Source organism: Petaurus breviceps, unplaced genomic scaffold, assembly GCF_028583685.1.
Source record: "Petaurus breviceps papuanus isolate PSGF00001 unplaced genomic scaffold, PetGlider_PUasm1.0 90650, whole genome shotgun sequence".
Classification (NCBI taxonomy): domain Eukaryota; kingdom Metazoa; phylum Chordata; class Mammalia; order Diprotodontia; family Petauridae; genus Petaurus; species Petaurus breviceps.
The window spans coordinates 2,145,002-2,161,942 of record NW_027187299.1 but is presented as its reverse complement, the minus strand read 5'-3'; the positions used below and the strand labels follow the sequence as shown (position 1 = coordinate 2,161,942).

The following is a 16,941-nucleotide window of genomic DNA, read 5'->3' as shown; positions in this document are numbered from 1 at the left end:
GCAAAGCTCTCAATAGTAAAATTCAAGAGAAACATTTTATTTAGGGAAGAAAAATGGATGAGACTGATGTGGATACATAAAGGATTCCCCAACCAACTCAGGTTTCAAAAACACATATAAAGATAGAAGCAAGAATAGATAATAGAGGATCAATACAGTAGCTTGGCATAGTAATATAAGACTAAAACAGAATGAGCTGAAGTTGATGAAGATTGGTAATGGTAACAAATAGAGTTTGGTGGCATTTTTAACTATATTGAGGAAAAGGAGGAGAATTGAAAAAGGGATAAGACTTCGGCTTGAGATGAATCTAATGAAGAGAACTCATCTAAAAGAGAAGGCAGAGTTGTTTAATTTTATTTTCCCTATTTTTCTGTAAAGGAGAGTAACATTTAGACTGAAAATGACAAAATAAAAATGCTTAATATGAGTTGATTACCAAGATAAATATGTACATAATAGGAGATCATCTACTGTCCTTGATGTCTCAATTCACTGAGTTCAGAAAAACTATGTCCTTGAGTACTGAGAGTATTGGCAGACCTGACTGCTAAGTCACTATTGGTGACCTTTGAAAGTTCGTAAGAACAGAAGAGGTAACACAGGAAAAAGAAGACAAACATTATACTGATTTTCAAAAGAAGAGAAAAGAAATGATTTTGCATATTATATAACCCAATGAGCTTGACTTCAATTCCTGGACAAATTCCAGAATAAAGGGTTAGAGATCTTTAACTAATGAACTTCAAGAAAAGGAAGTGGTGATCATAAAGTAACCCAAACAGTTCCATCAAGAACAAGTCTTGCCAAATTAACCTTAGTTCCTTTTGTTACAAACCACTGAACTTATAAATCTAGTTTATCTATATTTTAACAGCATTGTTGATAAAATCCTTCAGCCATTTTATGGAAATTTGGGGAAAATATGGATTAGATGATAGCACAATAAGATGGGTAGGAGATTGTTGTATGCTCAGAGTCAAATAGACATAAATAATAGCTAAATTTATTTAGACCTGATTATGTGCCAGACATTGTTCTATGTACTTTACAATTGCTATTTCATTTTATCCTCACAACAACTCTGGGAAGTAGGTGCTATTATTATCATTTTTACAAATGAGAAAGCCTCACCCAGGGTCATAAATCTCAGAATAAGTATCTGAAGCCAAATTTGAACTCATGTGTTCCTGATTCTAAGTCTATCATTTTTATCATTTTAATTTGGTCTTCTTTTTTAATCAAAATAACAAATAATTTCTGTATTTCATTGTTTTCCTCATAAAATAGCTCCTAGTATTATTTTAGCATAATGTGTTTTTTTTAACTTTCAATTTTATTAACCTCTCCTTTGATTTTCAGGATTTCTATTTTGGTGTTTAATTGGGTATTTAATTTTGTTCTTTTTCTAGTTTTTTTTTATTCCATGCCCAATTCATGGATTTTCTCTTTCTTTTTTTATTGATGTAAGCATTTAAAGATATACATTTTCCCCTAAATTCTTTGTCTACATCCCCCAAATTTTATGATGTTGTCTCATTGCTGTCATTATCTTTAATGTTATCACTGATTGTTTCTATGATTTGTTCTTTGACCCACTCATTTGTTCCTCACAGCAACTCAAATCTGTACTCAGACACTTAATAGCCCTATTATGCTGGGCAAGTCACTTAAACAATATCTGACTCAGTTTCCTCCTCAACTGTAAAATGTGGATAATAATAGCACCTACTTCCCAGGGTTTTGTGAAGATAAAATGAGATGATATTTGTAAAGTCCTTAGCACAGTGCCTGGCACATAGTAGACATTTTTGCTGTTGTTCAACTGTTTCACTCATTTCTAACTCTTCATTAACCCATTTGAGGTTTTCATGGCAAAGGTACTGGAGTAGTTTGCTGTTTACTTCTCCAGCTCATTTTCCAGATAATGAAACTAAGGCAAACTGGGTGAAGTGACTTGCTCAGGGTCACATGGCTCATAAGTGAGGTTAGATTTTAACTCATGTCTTCCTGACTCCAGACCCAGCACTCTATCTACTGTACCACCTAGTTGCCACAGTAGATATTTAATAAAGACTTATTTTCTTCCTTCCTTTCTAATGTGTTTTGTGCTACAGAATTGCATGCTATCATCGACAATATAAACATTATTTCTGCTGTCATTTTTACTTGAATGCATGCTCCAGAACATGTCTAAAAATATTACCTGAAGAGTGATCAGGTCATGTAATGATAATCATGCCATTACTAGCATCCCCAAAAGTGAGTAAAGCATTTTGCAGGGTAGTCACAAGCACAGGCTCAGCATTCAGATATTGCATTTTGTATCTCCTGAGCCTTTGCTTAAAGCAAAAGATCCTGTTCTTCCTTGCCCTTCCTGGCATGGTTACCATCATGCTTATCATGGATTCTATCCCCTGTAGTGATAAACACTATTTAAATTCATAGATATACTTCTTTAGTTACTTATTATTTCCCCCTAATGCTTTAGAAATGAGTCTGGGTAGTACTACCTCAGGACGGTACTGGCCTCATTTTCTTTAATACACATGGACAATGTTGCTGCTTTTAAGATGTTATGGCCCCAGAAATAGTAGACATCATTGATTTCTAGTCTAGTGGTTCTTCAAATTGCAATCCCTTTCTCCTTTGGAGAAATAAGGTAAAAAACAGTTTGATAATAAGAAAGGAGTAAGTGAAGTTCTCTTATTGTTCAGCCTTCTAACTATTGGGATGAACAATTTATGCAATGACATAATACTTACTGAAGTGTGACTTCCAGTTATAAGATTGAAGACAGAGTGTGCAGCATCCAAATACTCATCCATTTTGCCCAGTGGGATAGTTTGAATTTCATCACAGCTAAATATTGAACCAAAGTATAGGGAATTTCTAGAGCATTTGGATGGGTTTTGTAAGTATGAAGCTTTTGAAGGTGAGAGTCCCAAGAATATTGCTCCATGTCATGAAAGATGTAATAGGTGATGTCTGGAGGGTCTAGAGTGGTATTAAGGAGATGCCTTTATCAAGACAAACCTACAGGTTTTCACACAAATACCTGAAGGATTCCCAAAGAGATTCCCCAAAGGCAAAACTAGGTTTCAATAACAGTTTTTGTCAGTCTTTAAATAGTAAAGGACCACTTTGCAATTCAAGTTCATCAATTAATTCTATTACAAATATTAAGGTCCTATTCTGTGCAAAACATTTTCTTAGGTGCTAGGAAAAATGAGGGATTTAGGTAAAATGTGATTTACTCACACAAACATATACCTAATCAATTTGAGAAATATTCATTGCTAAAGAGTAGGCCAATTCAATATAACAAAAAATGGAACTATTTCCTAAATTAACTTACTTAACTCAGTACCATACCAATCAATTCCTGGTGTATAGTAAGAAACTCAGGAGATATAATGAGAAAAAGTGAGAGGGAAGGGGGAGGTCTATCAGTACCAGATTAAAAAATCTACAAAGCAGCGATCATCAAATATTTAGTACTATTTAAGAAGTAGGGAGATCTATCTGTGGAACAGACTAGGTACACAATATATAGAAACAAAATAGCCCAGTAACCTACTTATAATAAAACCAATGACCACAGCTATTGGGGGGGGGGGCAGGAAGAAGACTATTGCACAACATTACTGGGAAAATTAGAAAGCAGTCTGACAGAAACCAGGTATAGACCAATATCTCATACCATACACCAAGTTAAGTTCCATATGGGAACATGATTTAGACTTAAAGAATGACATCATAAACAAAGGAACAAGAAATAAATAACCTTTCTGTATGAATTGGGAAAGAGTTCATGACCAAAAAAAGGAACACAGAGGATCATAGAAGATAAAATGGATAATGTTAATTGTATAAAATTAAAAATTGTTTTGCACAAACAAGATCAATACAGTTAAAATTACAAAGGAAATAAGTAACTGGGGGAAACATCTTGATAATTAAGTTCCTGTGATATATAAGGGATCAACTCAGATACATAAGAATAATAGCCATTTTCCAAATGAGAAAATGGTTAAAGGGCATGGACGGTTCTTTTTTTTTCCTCTTAAATAATATTTTATTTTTCCAATTACAAGTAAAGAAAATTTTGAACATTCATTTTTAAAATTTTCTGAGTTTCAAACTTTCTCCCAACCTCCCTCACTTCCTTCCTCCCTAAGATTGTAAGCAATTTGATTATACATGTGTAATTGTATATTAGATATTAGTTATTATATTATATTTATTATTATATATTATAAATAGTAGATTATACATGTGTAATAACATAATACATATATCCACCGTATTCATGTTGTGAAAGAAGAAACAGACCAAAAGAAAAAAAAATCTATGAAAAAATATAGAAAGTGAAAATAGTGGGCTTCAATCGGCATTTAGATTCCATCAATTCTCAGGATGTGGATAGCATTTTCCATTGGAAAATGAATCATCTGGAATCATGATTGGTCATTGCATTGATCAGAGTTTCTAGTTTTTCAAAGTTGTCTTTATGGTGTTGTCCCGTAAATTGAACTTCCTTTGGAAGTCTCAGATTGTCACACTGTTGAGAAGAGCTAAGCTCACATCACACAATGTTGCTATTACAGTGTACAATGTTCTCCTGGTTCTGCCCACCTCACTTCGCATCAGTTCATGTAAGTTTTTCCAGGGATTTTTTCTCAAATCTGGATAGGCATTTCTTAAGGGAAGAAATCTATGCCATTGGTAGTCATAGAAAAATGCTCCAAATCACTAATAATTAGAGAAATATTAAGTAAATGGACCTCATACCTTTCAGATTGGCAATTTAACAGAAAAAAAGGAAAATTATAAAAGTTAGAAGGGAATTAAGTAAATAGATCAATGCATTGTTGGACTTGTGAATTGTTCCAACAGTTCTGGAAAAAAATCAAATTGTGCCCTCAAAGTTACTAAACTATGCATACTATTTGACCTAGTAATATCCCTACTAAGTCTATGCAATAAAGAGATAAAAGAATTTGATATATAAAAATATTTTTAACAGCTAACTTTTTTTAGTGGTCAAGAACTAGAAACTAAGGGAACACTTTTCAATGTGGAATGGTTAAACAAGTACAGTATAAAAATGAAATTGAGATATAGAACAATATATGAAAAAGATATAATGCCATTGTGCTGTAAGAGATAATAGTTTCAGAGAAACAGGGAGAGTCATATGAATGGAGACAAAATTCAGTGACCAGACCCAGAAGAGCAATTTATGGGACAACACCATAAAGACAACTTTGAAAAACTAGAAACTCTGATCAATGCAATGACCAACCATGATTCCAGATGATTCATGATGAAACATGCTAGTCTCCTCTTTCTAGAATGGTGATGGACTCAGAGTGAAGAATTATAGACAGACAGACAGACAGACAGATAGATTAGATAGATAGATAGATAGATAGATAGATAGATAGATAGATAGATAGATAGATAGATAGATAGGTGGGTAGGTAGGTAGGTAGAGGTAAAGGGGTGGTAGACTGATAGATAGACAGAAAGATAATTCTGAAATGATTGATGTGGGAATTAGTTTTGTTTGGTCATGCATTTTTATTACATAAGCTTTCTTCTCTTTTTTTTCCCATTGGTGGGAGTAAGTGGGAGAGAAAATATATTTTGTTAATTGAAATAAATCAAATTAAAAGAAAGAAAAATAGGTAAGAATAGAATCCCTTTCCTCCAGAAACTTATAATTAGTAAAGTGCTAAGAAATACATGAACATACTTCTTCAATATTTTAAGATTACATGATGAAATTGTAGTAGTATACTCTAAAATATTCATTTCCACATAGTGCAACCCTCTTAAACTTGCTACATAATCTTTGAGAATTTCTACAGACAAAAAAAGTCATCACCCTACAGTTCACCTGGGGATTAGTGTCTCTGAATTTAACTAGTCCTGAAATGTCAGATAAATAATCCGTTTCCAAGCCTGTACTCTCTACCTTGGTGGGACCAGCCAGGGTTTGGCATTCCATTGACAAGACCTAACAGAATCCAAGGCCAATTACCATGCTGCAATGGATATAATGCCTTTCTTCTGAGATTGCATTTCATTTACATTCTGCGTGTGTATTTTATTTACATGGTTGTTTATTTGTTATCTCCTCCATTAGAATGTGAGTTTCTTGAGAGAAGGGATAAAATTTTTACCTTTTCCCTCCAGGGTTTAACACAGTGCCTGGAATATAGTAAATTCTTAATATATGCTTGTAGATAATATTATTGCTTTTGTTATTGATGATGAGGATGATGATGAAGATTTCAATATGTTTAGATATATAATAGAAAATTATATTTTATAAAGAGCATTTAGAGTACTTCAAAGTACTTCAAAGCACTTTGTGAGGTTTAAGGAGGAAGAGATTCTTACCATCATGGAGGAACCTGGAAGGGTATCAAAGGAAGAGGTAGCATTTGATTTGTGGTTTATAAATTTGTGATAATTCAAAAGGTAAAAATGGGAAAGGTTAATAATTCAGGCCTAGGGAACATTATAAATAAAAACATAAAAGTGGAAAAGATAAGAAAGCACTCAGGGACTAAAATATTGTACAGTTTGACTAGAATATCAAATACAAAGTAGGAAGCAGTATGAGATAAGACTGGGAAGGTAAGATGATGCCAAACTGTGGAGGCCAGTAAAGACAAAACAAAAAGATTTGAACTAGCCTGAGCAGGCAATTGGGGGACAACAATGATATTTAAGCAGAGGAATTGCATAATATTGTCCAGCTTCCTCTCCCACACCCCCAAAAAATCCTCAATTTCTGTATAAGGATAAATTCTAGATCTGAAATACAAAGAGACCTAGATTGATGCAATCAATTAACCGGTATTTATTGTGTACCTAACACTCATATTTATTGAATATTTCCTGCAGTCGTATGTAAAAGTGAGTACAGAGTTATGCAAGGCAAAATACTGTCCATTACTTTCATTTCCTCAAGCACATTTGATTGTAAATGAAGTCATCATAAGCAAAGTTGTAAAGAACGTCTTTCGGTCCCCAACTTATTCTTTCTATTGATAAGGAAAATGGCAAAAAAAAAAATGTGGTACATAAATGTAATGGAATATTACTGTGGTACTAGGAAAATAATTTGCACAACAACTACACTAATGTAAATTTTAAAAAACCCAACCACAAAACAAGTGAATTTTGCACAATCACAAAGAAGCATGGTCCTAAAGAAGGGGTATATCTGAGAAGACACCTCTACCCCATCTCCTTTGCAAAACTGGCAGGTTCTTGAGTGTGGAACATTACACATATTTTCAGACTTTATTTCCATTGATATATCCATTGCATTTTGTAAGCGTTGGTATATTCAGTGTATCCATTGCTTTTGTTGATTTTTCCCTTTTTCTTCTTTTTTATTCTTCCTTTAAAAATATTCTTTGTCATATGGGATGACCCTTTGGGAAGAAAAAGACTTGGAGAGACTTGGAAAATTTTGGAAAAGATACCAATACATGAATTTTTAAAATATAGTCTCAGAGTATAAGAGCCAGTTGTTTGGCTTTTTTTTTTTGGCTTTGTAGTATATTACTTCAAAACTTAAGGACATAAACTATAGCACGCTGAAAACTGTTCAAACACAGGTATTTAAAGACAGTCAGATGAGTTACATAATACCTGAGCACAGATTGACATGGTGTACCATTTTTATATATTTTTATACAATGCATAAAATCAAGACCCTGTCCTTAAGTTATTGTTTTAGTTTTTTTCTAATCCAGGCTCATTTCACTGATACATATTTGTAAGTAAAACCACTTTCTTGTGATGATACTAGTACGCAGAATAATTCTGTTAATTTTGTGGTGCTGAATTTTTCAAAGGAGAAATTAAAAAGAATTTGTATAAATGACAGGAATCAAATGAATACAAGAAGATCATTTAAATAGGTCAATTCAAAGGTGTTTGGGCACATAATTATTGCCATATAAAAATTAAACATTAAAAATGTTGAGATTTTAAAATTTATTAAAAGGCATCATTTTAATACAGAATGGATTTATGAAGAAAGATTTTTATTTTTATAAAGAAAATATACATAATACACATAGCAAGAGATTATACTCTCATCAAAAATATGTTAACTTTTTTTTACTCAGAACACTTCTAAAAGTTACACACAAATATGTATATATGTATTGTGTATGTATGCATGTATGTATGCATATATATATATGTGTGATTAATGAATAAAATCCAAATCATTGCTGTTATTTATGTTAACTCTCCAGCTTCATGTTGGATAAGAACATAAATAGATGTCAGATATATACTCAAAAAGTTGGTGATTTTCTATTTAACTCTTTAATATTAAATATATTAGTTTTTTAATATTGAAACTCTTTGATGTATAAGATAAACTAGTTCACTGTTTCACACCTTAATAAATCAAGTTTATGTCAAGGTAATACAACTAAATAGTGAATTCTAGTTCTATAACATATCTAAAGAGGAAATAACAAGGAACAATCCCATGAATTAAAATTCTGTTTACATCTATTTAAGATATATGTCATAGTCTCTGAATCCATTCCAAGCAAAACTTGATGGCAGGAAGCCCTCAGTCAGGGCTTAATAAGTATTCATCATCTATTCAATCTGATGCGAGTCTATTCACTGCAGACTTCTCCTGATTTATACTACTTATGTCAAGACTGAGTCAGTGTACTAAGCTGACCCCAGACAGACAAGATACCTGGGGGGAAACAGACACTATCTGCTTTCATGAATCTGCCCACAATGGCTGGCACACCACACTTACCTATAAAGAGAAGGGAAGACCACCTGGGAACTGTAACCACCACTTCATCCCTACAATCAGAAACTTATTGCTTCTCATCTATTCATAAGCAATTTTCCTATGATCACAGAATTATGAGGGGTTAGGTTCATGCTACCAAATGGCCCATGCTACTTTTTCTATATAAATATTCTGGTTGATAACAGTGTCAAGCATAAACAAAAACAACCCTGCCAAACTTTTTATCAGCAATGCATTCTACCCCCTTTGTCCTTAGAAGGTATAGTAATTTATGTTTTAAGAGCTTTCACATTCAATATCTTATTTAATCTACATAGCTACCCAGAGAATCTGAAATGAATGTATTATCATCCCATTTTATAAATATGGAAACTGACATTTGAAGTGGTTAAGTGATTTGTGCAGGGTTGCCTGGTTAGTAAAACAAGACTCAAATGCAAGTCTTATGAGTCTCAAGTCCCATTATAGAGTATTTTAAGTTGGCATCAATGTAAGACTTTTTGAAAAATAAGTGTAATTTACTTTTATGATGTTACCTAGATTCATGTGTTAAGTAATTTTCTTTTTTGTTTGTTTTTAAATAATAGTTTGTTTTCCACCAATTACATCTAAAAAACAATTTTTTTAAATTTTGAGTTCCAAATTCTCTCTACCCTCCCTGCTCTCTGAGACAGTAAGCAGTTACTGAGTTATACATGTACAATCACACAAACATATTTCCACATTATTTGTGTTATAAAGGAAAACACAGACAAAAAAAATTTAAAACACAAAAAAGTGAAAAATAGTATGCTTCTTTGTGAATTCAGACTCTGTCAGTTCTTTCTCTGGATGTGAACAGAATTTTTCATTGAGTTCTTTGGAATTGTCTTGGAGCATTGTATTGCTGAGAAAAGCTAAGTCATTCACAGTTGATCATCATACAATGTTGCTGTTACAGTGTATTATGTTCTTCTGGTTCTGCTCATTTCACTCTGCATCAGTTCATGTAAGTCTTTCTAGGTTTTCTGAAATCAGTGTTTCTTATTGCACAATAGTATTCCAGTATAATCACACATCACACATGTTCAGCCATTCCCCAAATGATGGTGTTGAGCACTTTTCAAAAACATTCTCATAGATGCTATTTAATGTTATCCTTTGAATTCCTTAAGGTAGGTAGTACTAACTTATTTTTATTTCCTTCTCACCCACATTCTCAACCTGTGTCATCATTGACTCCTCACCCTCACTCACCCTGTGTATCCAGTTTTGCCATTTTTCCCTTCACAGCTTCTCTCAATTAATTCCCCTCTCTCAATCAAACTCTAGTTCAGTCCTCATCACCCTCAACCTGAATTATTGTGACAAACTTTTAACTGGTCTTCCTGCTTCACTTCTCTCTTTACTCCACTGCAACCTTCACTCAGCTGCCAATGCAATTTTTCTAACATACAAATCTTATCACATCCCATTCCCCCTCCCTGTTCAAGGCATCTCCCTAATCACCTCCAGAAACAAATATAAATGTTTCTTTTTATAATTTAAAGCTCTTCATAACCTGGCTCCTTTTCATCTTTCTTAAATATGCCTTCCTTTCATGAAAATCCAGCTATACTGAGCTACTTAAAGTTCCTCCAACATGACACTCCATCTCCAGTTCTACACCTTTATATTGACTGTCACCTGACCTCCACCTCTTAGCTGACCTAGCCTCCTTTAAGACTCAGCTTAAATCCTTCTATCATTAGGAAGATTTTTCCTGTTGTTTCCCGTCTGAGAAATATGTGTGTACATATGTGTGTATGTCTAAATATATGTGTGTGCACATGTGAATACATGTGTGTGAATATGTATGTACATATTTTATATCTCATATATCTATTACTACATATTTATATATTATCACTCCCATTAGAATGGAAGCTCCTGAGAGCAGAAACTCAATTTTGTTGGCTTTTCTTTCTTTCATTACATCCCCAGTTGTTAGGATAATGCTTGGCATATAATAAGCATTTAATAAACACTTATGGACCAACTAAGTGAATGTAAAGAAACTGACAGAACCAACTTGCTATTTCCCAAGGTCAAAGTATCTAGAGTGTAGATATTACTTAATTGGCCCTTCATTTTTCAAATGACAAAAGTGAAATAGAAAGAGTCAAAATGAATTGCCAAAACACCTACAAGTAGAGTGATTAGCTGAGCCACCAATTAAACCCTGGTTGTGTGACCCCCAAATCCAATGTTCTTGTCATTTTATCATGTCTATCAATTTGACAACCCAAGATGGAACTAGAAATAGATTTCTTATCTCCATTGTTCTTATATGAATATTAGTCTTGACAGAAATATAAATAGAAAATTATTTCACAAATAGGTTCATTATTTATTTCTGTTAGTCTTTAACATGATTGGAAATCCTTTGCTTATATTTCTTGTATCTTTATGGATATGCCTTCAGGTTACTTTGAGTCTTCATGTATGGGTATTTGTTGGTATTTGGTTTAAGATTACCATTGTATAGAGTACTTTTTCTAATCCCCTTCCAATTTGAATGTTGACTCATCCATCCTATATGATTCTTAAGTTCACAGCCAGAATTATGTAGTAAGTTCTTCTTCAAATTGAACCAATATGTTGTGGAATAAATCATCATATCACTGGGCTGAGAATCAGATGATTTGAGGCTTATTTATTGCAACTTGCATGACTCTGGGAAGTTACTTCCTATGCATGAGTTTTAATATCTCCATCTGCAAAATAAAGAGGTTGGCCTAAAGGACCTCTAAAGTTCCTTCCAGTTCTAAATCTTATGGTACTATGACTATCATGAACATGTGTATTATATTGTGTATTCTCTACATGCAAGGCTCTGTCATGGGGATAATTGGAAGCCTCCAGGAGCTTTCAAGATTGCAGTGCATTTGAAAGAGACAGACAGAAACAGAAAGAATAAGAGACAGAAATAGAGAAAGGCTGAGAAAGAGACAGATGCAGAGACACAGACATAGAGAGCTGTAGTAGAATGAGTGTGATTTAAGTACTACTTTGACCACTTACTAGCTATGGGACGATAAAAAAATCCATTTATTATCTCAAAGATTCTATTTCCTCATCTATGAAAGGGACTGATAATATTTGTATTTCCAGCTTCACAGGTTAGTTATGAGGAAAATACCCTAAATAGTACATGACTAATGGTTGTTATATTTATGGGAAGCATCTCTAAAGAGAAACACTAAAGCCAATGAGTAGATTTATAAAGAAGCTCTTCTCCCTCCCCTATCTGGGGAGCAGTATATTGTATATTGTGCACTGTTTATTTTTTTCTGAAGTTAAAGCATGCAGTAATAAAGAAGATGGGGGCTGTGGAGCCAAGATGGCATAGAAGCAGGAAAAGTCCCTGAGCTCCCCCCATAACCACCTCAAATACTTATAAAATATGACTCTAAATAAACTTTAGAGCTACAGAACCCACAAAGTGACAGAGAGAAACAAATCTCTTGCTGAAGGCAGCATGGCAGGCAGACAGGAAGGGTCCATTGCAGCAGCGCTGGGAGCAGAGCCCGGCCCGTGTGAGCCCAAGATTTTAATCTCAGGAAGGTTCCAACTAGCAACATCTGGAGGGACTTTGGGAGAATGGATCACCAGCAGCTATGGCAGTTTCCAGAATTATCAACCAATAAATGCCAAAGGCAAAGTAAAAGGTCAGTGTGGACTTTGGAAATAGGTGGATCAAGAGTGTGGTTGGGCCTCTGCCCCTGGAGGGACAAGTGGCTGAGGTGTGGCAACCATGTGGCCAACACTGCGTGGCTGCTTCGGAGCTCCTGGCCTGAAGATTGTAGAGGGACCAAGCATAGGGGGAGGATACAGGAGAGAGCCAATTGGGGAAGGTGACATACAGTGGGATCACTGTTTTGGGGTGGTGGGCAGGGGAAAAATGGAGAGAAAATTTGTAACTTGAAATCTTGTAGAAATAAATGATGTAAACTAAAAATAAATATAAAGTTTCATTTTAAAAAAGAATAAAGAAGATGAAATTTTTAGATAGAAAAAAATATTGCAAAAAAGAGAATTAAAGAATCACAGAATCTCAAAATTGGAAAGAATATTAAAGGTCATGCAGTCCAACCTACATTGAACAAGAATCCCCTTCATTTCATTTTCAGCAAGTGATCATCCAGAATTTTGCTTGAAGACCTCCCGTGAAAGAGAACCCATCACCTCCCAAGAAAGACCATTCAACTTTCAGTTAGTTCCCATTATCAGGAAGTTTTTCCTTGTGTTAAGCCTACTTCATTCTTTCCTATTTCCACCCATTATTACTAGCTTTGCCCCCTTGTCAATTCACACAATTAAGAAGCAATGATTACATGCTTATAATATGTCAGATAGTGTATAATAAAAAATAGTTCTGAAAGGGAGCACACTAATAGGTGGAAGCAATAAGAAAGACTTTTACACAAGGTGGTGCCTGAGCTGATTTAAAGGAATCTAAGAATTCCAGAAGGCAGCAGTGAGGAGGGAGTGAATCCCAGGCACAGAGCTTAGCTAAGGTAAGGACATGGACAAGAGATGGAGTTCTTGTGTACAGAATAGCAAATAGGCTAGTATGGCAGTGCTAGAGAAGTTGTGGGGGAGGGCAGGAGGGAGGAGTGATATATAAGAAGACTGGAAAGGTGAAAAGGGGCCAGGCTGTGAAGAACTTTAAATGCCAGAGGATTTGTTTTTCCCTAGAGGCAAGAGAGAAGTACTAGAGTTTATGGCATAGGGAAATGACATGGGGAGACCTATGTGTTAAAGAAAATTACGGTGGGGGCTGTGTGGAGGGTGGGTGGGAGTGTGGTGAGGCTTGAGGAAGCAGGACAATATAGAAGGCTATCACAATAATCTAGGCAAGAGGTGATGAGGGCCTAAAGAAGGGTGGTGACTGCATGAATAGAGAGAAGAAAATATATGTGAGAGATATGGAAATAGAAATGACAAGATATGGTAGCTGATTATAGGAATTCATACATACATAGATAAACACACATGTATATACTTACATAGATACATACATACATACATAGGGCAACTAGGTGGCACAGTTGATAGAGTGCTGGGCCTGGATTCAGGAAGACTCATCTTCCTGAGCTCAAATCTGACTTAAGATACTTACTAGCTGTGTGACCCTGGGCAAGTCATTTAACCCTGTTTGCCTCAGTTTCCTCATCTGTAAAAAAAGTGAACTGGGGAAAGAAATTGCAAACCACTCTAACATCTCTGCCAAGAAAACCCCAATGGGGTCACAGAGAGTCAGACATGTCTGAAAAAAATGACTGAACTGAACATGACATTTATGTATTCAACATATGTTAGACACATACTAAAAGCAACCAAGAAATGCTAGATTTGAAGTCAAAAGATTTGGGCTCAAATCTCACCTCTGCCACTTACCACCACCATGTCCTTGGGCAAGTCATTCACCTTTCTGGTTTCCTCACCCATCAAATGGGAGGACTGGACTAGAAGATATCTTGAGTTTCCTCTCAGTTCTTCGTCCTGTGAAATGCTATGACATCATCCTCCCAGTCTCCTCATTTTGGAGAGGAGTCTGGGGTGGAGAGGGTGGGGGAGATAATGGCTTTTAATAGATGCAAAGCTAGAAGGCATTTGGCAGATGCCTGTGGGTTCCTGGGAGCCAGGCACTTATTAGTCAGCCCAAATTAGAACAAGGCCCTTGTTCCTTTTTATAAGTGTATTGTTGATGCTCAACAAATAATAAGTAATAATAATAAGGTTCTCTTGTGAAAACAGAATGTATGTTTATTCTAGACTACGCATAAACTGGATTGGGGGAGTAGGGTAAGAGGGGAGGATGTACAGTTCCCCCTAGAATCAGCTAAGGACCAGAGACTTACAAGTATATTGTCTATGCCTGCAATAGGTAGAATTTGGAAATAAGATTTCAGGTGGAGGGAAAGGGGAGAGGATGTAGTTTGGATAAAATAAAGTAGAAAATGAATTCTTTATGGGCAAGTAAAATTGAATCTCACATGTACTCAGATCTAGTTCTCTTGACTGCATCTTCAGGGAATGTGACATTAATTTTCCTGTTCACCTATTTAAAATCCACAAAAGCATGTGAGAATTCATTTGGACACAAATGAATAAGATCCTAAAATCTTGTTAAAAGAAAGAAAAAGTCCACCCTTGTGCATGAAAAATATTTGTTTTTCAGGAACCAACAAAAGTAAGATTTGATCTAGTCTTCTAAAATTACATTCCTTTCCTTTATTTTTAAGAATTCCAGTATCCAACCACAGATAATAAATATTGAGAATGCACCTGGTATAGTGGAGAAAGCATTATATTTAAAGTCAGGAAGACCTAGGTTCAAATTCTAACTCAGTTACTTACCTATGTGACTCTGAGCAAGTTAGTTAATATCTCTGTGCCTCAGTTTCTCCATCTGTAAAATAAGGAAGGGAAAGCTATGTGGTAGAGTGGATAGAGTGCTGGCTCTCTATTCAGAAAGACTCATCTTTGTGAATTCAATTCTGGCCTTGGACACTTACCAGCTGTGTGATTCTGGCCAAGTTTTTTTTTTTACTTTACCCTGTTTGCCTCAGTTTCCTTTTCTGTAAAATGAATTGGGCAAGGAAATGGCAAACTGCTCCCATATCTCTGCCAAAAAAACCCAAATGGGGTCAAAAAGGGTTGGACATGACTGAACAACAGACAAAAATAAGGAAATCAAACTCAATGACCTCTAAGGTCTAGTTCTAAATCTGTGATCCCATCTACATTCTTTGCGTGGTGGAGGTTACATTCATCATCCCAGGAAAGATGGAATACTGTTTGGGTATTTCTTACTGCAATAGCGAAATCTGATGTGGGCTCAGTGCTACAGAACAAATTACTTGATTTTCCTTTAGCAGCACCAGTGGTTTCCACAGTGGCACAGGCAATCAAGAGTGTAGCATATAATCTCCTTGAGGACAGGAACTGACTTCTTAAAAAAAGTATCAAGTATCTAGCACATTATAGTAGGTACTAAACAAATGTCATTGAATGTCTTGAATTGAAGAGTTTGCTTAACTGATTTTAACCTTTGGGAAATTTAGTAGGTAGCATGATGGTTAGGACTGGCCTTGGCTTTAGGAAGACCTATTCCTGACACATTACTAGGTGAGTTATCATGACTAAGTCACTTGATCTCTCATTACTCCCGAGAAGAACAGTTGACCTTCATCAGTGAATCAATCTATACACTAAGTTCATTGATTAATTCCTAAATTCAGCTTTCCCCCCACCACCACCAAAAAAGGGGCAATCAAGAAAATATTGATGCCTAGAAAATCATAAATCCGTTTTCCTATCTATATAAATCTTCATGAAAATAATCTAGATACATATAGTAGGCATCCATGATAATGGGATAAGATGGGAACTGGCAGGCTTTGGTGATGTTATATAGTAAACTTACACAAAGGGTGACTTTCATTTAAAGTCAACAAATGCTAAGGTGCCAACATCCCCTCAGGTTATACCACAACCAACTACATGGTGAGCACTTCTGGAATCTTTGATGAATAGGACGTCGAGAGCAGCAACTGATGTCCCTTTTTGTTAGTTGGAACAGATTTAATATATGACTTCTATGAGGTATCAGTTTAATTACATTGCTACCATTTGGCCTACTGGAAGGGTAATTTTTCATTCCTGTCAGAAAAACAAGGGTCAGCAGTTTCTCAGTTAGAATGTTGGCAGTTTTTTCTGAAACTTTTTTTTTTAATTGAGTAACGTATTATCAAAATCAGGGCTGTGAAATACCAAAAAGCTAAAATTTTAACAAATTAAAAAGTGATATGGGATGAGTCATGTTCCCACTGAGATACTTCAGATTTACCTCAATAAGAGACAGAAAGTATGTTTAAAAAAAAGAAGTTTGACTTAGGAGTCAGCCCTAGCTTCTTGTCTCAAATTTGTCACTAAATAGTTGGGGGGAAGGCAGGGTAATTGGGGTTAAGTGACTTGCCCAAGGTCACAGAAACTTTTCTGAGGTCACATTTGAACTCAGGTCCTCCTGACTCCAAGGCCGGTGCTCTATTCACTGTGCCACCTAGCCTTCCCTTTCTTCTTCTCCTCCACAC

The 16,941-nt window shown here is 35.2% G+C and overlaps 1 protein-coding gene and 1 long non-coding RNA gene across 7 annotated transcripts in view; one reads left to right on the top strand and one right to left on the bottom strand.

Annotated features, from left to right (window-relative positions):
• SLC35F3 (solute carrier family 35 member F3) overlaps positions 1–16,941 on the top strand; it is a 543,673-nt gene that overhangs the window by 232,478 nt on the left and 294,254 nt on the right. The window lies entirely within an intron of this gene.
• The window catches only part of LOC138143620 (uncharacterized), a 61,718-nt gene continuing 50,049 nt past the window's right edge, over positions 5,273–16,941 (bottom strand). The window contains exons 3-4 of one of the 2 annotated variants that reach the window (XR_011163754.1): positions 14,230–15,257; positions 5,273–11,556 (exon numbers count right to left, since the gene is read on the bottom strand). This is a non-coding gene — a long non-coding RNA (uncharacterized lncRNA). Of the gene's footprint in view, positions 11,557–13,656; positions 15,258–16,941 lie in introns of those variants that run through there. The other variant, XR_011163753.1, reaches the window with a different exon arrangement.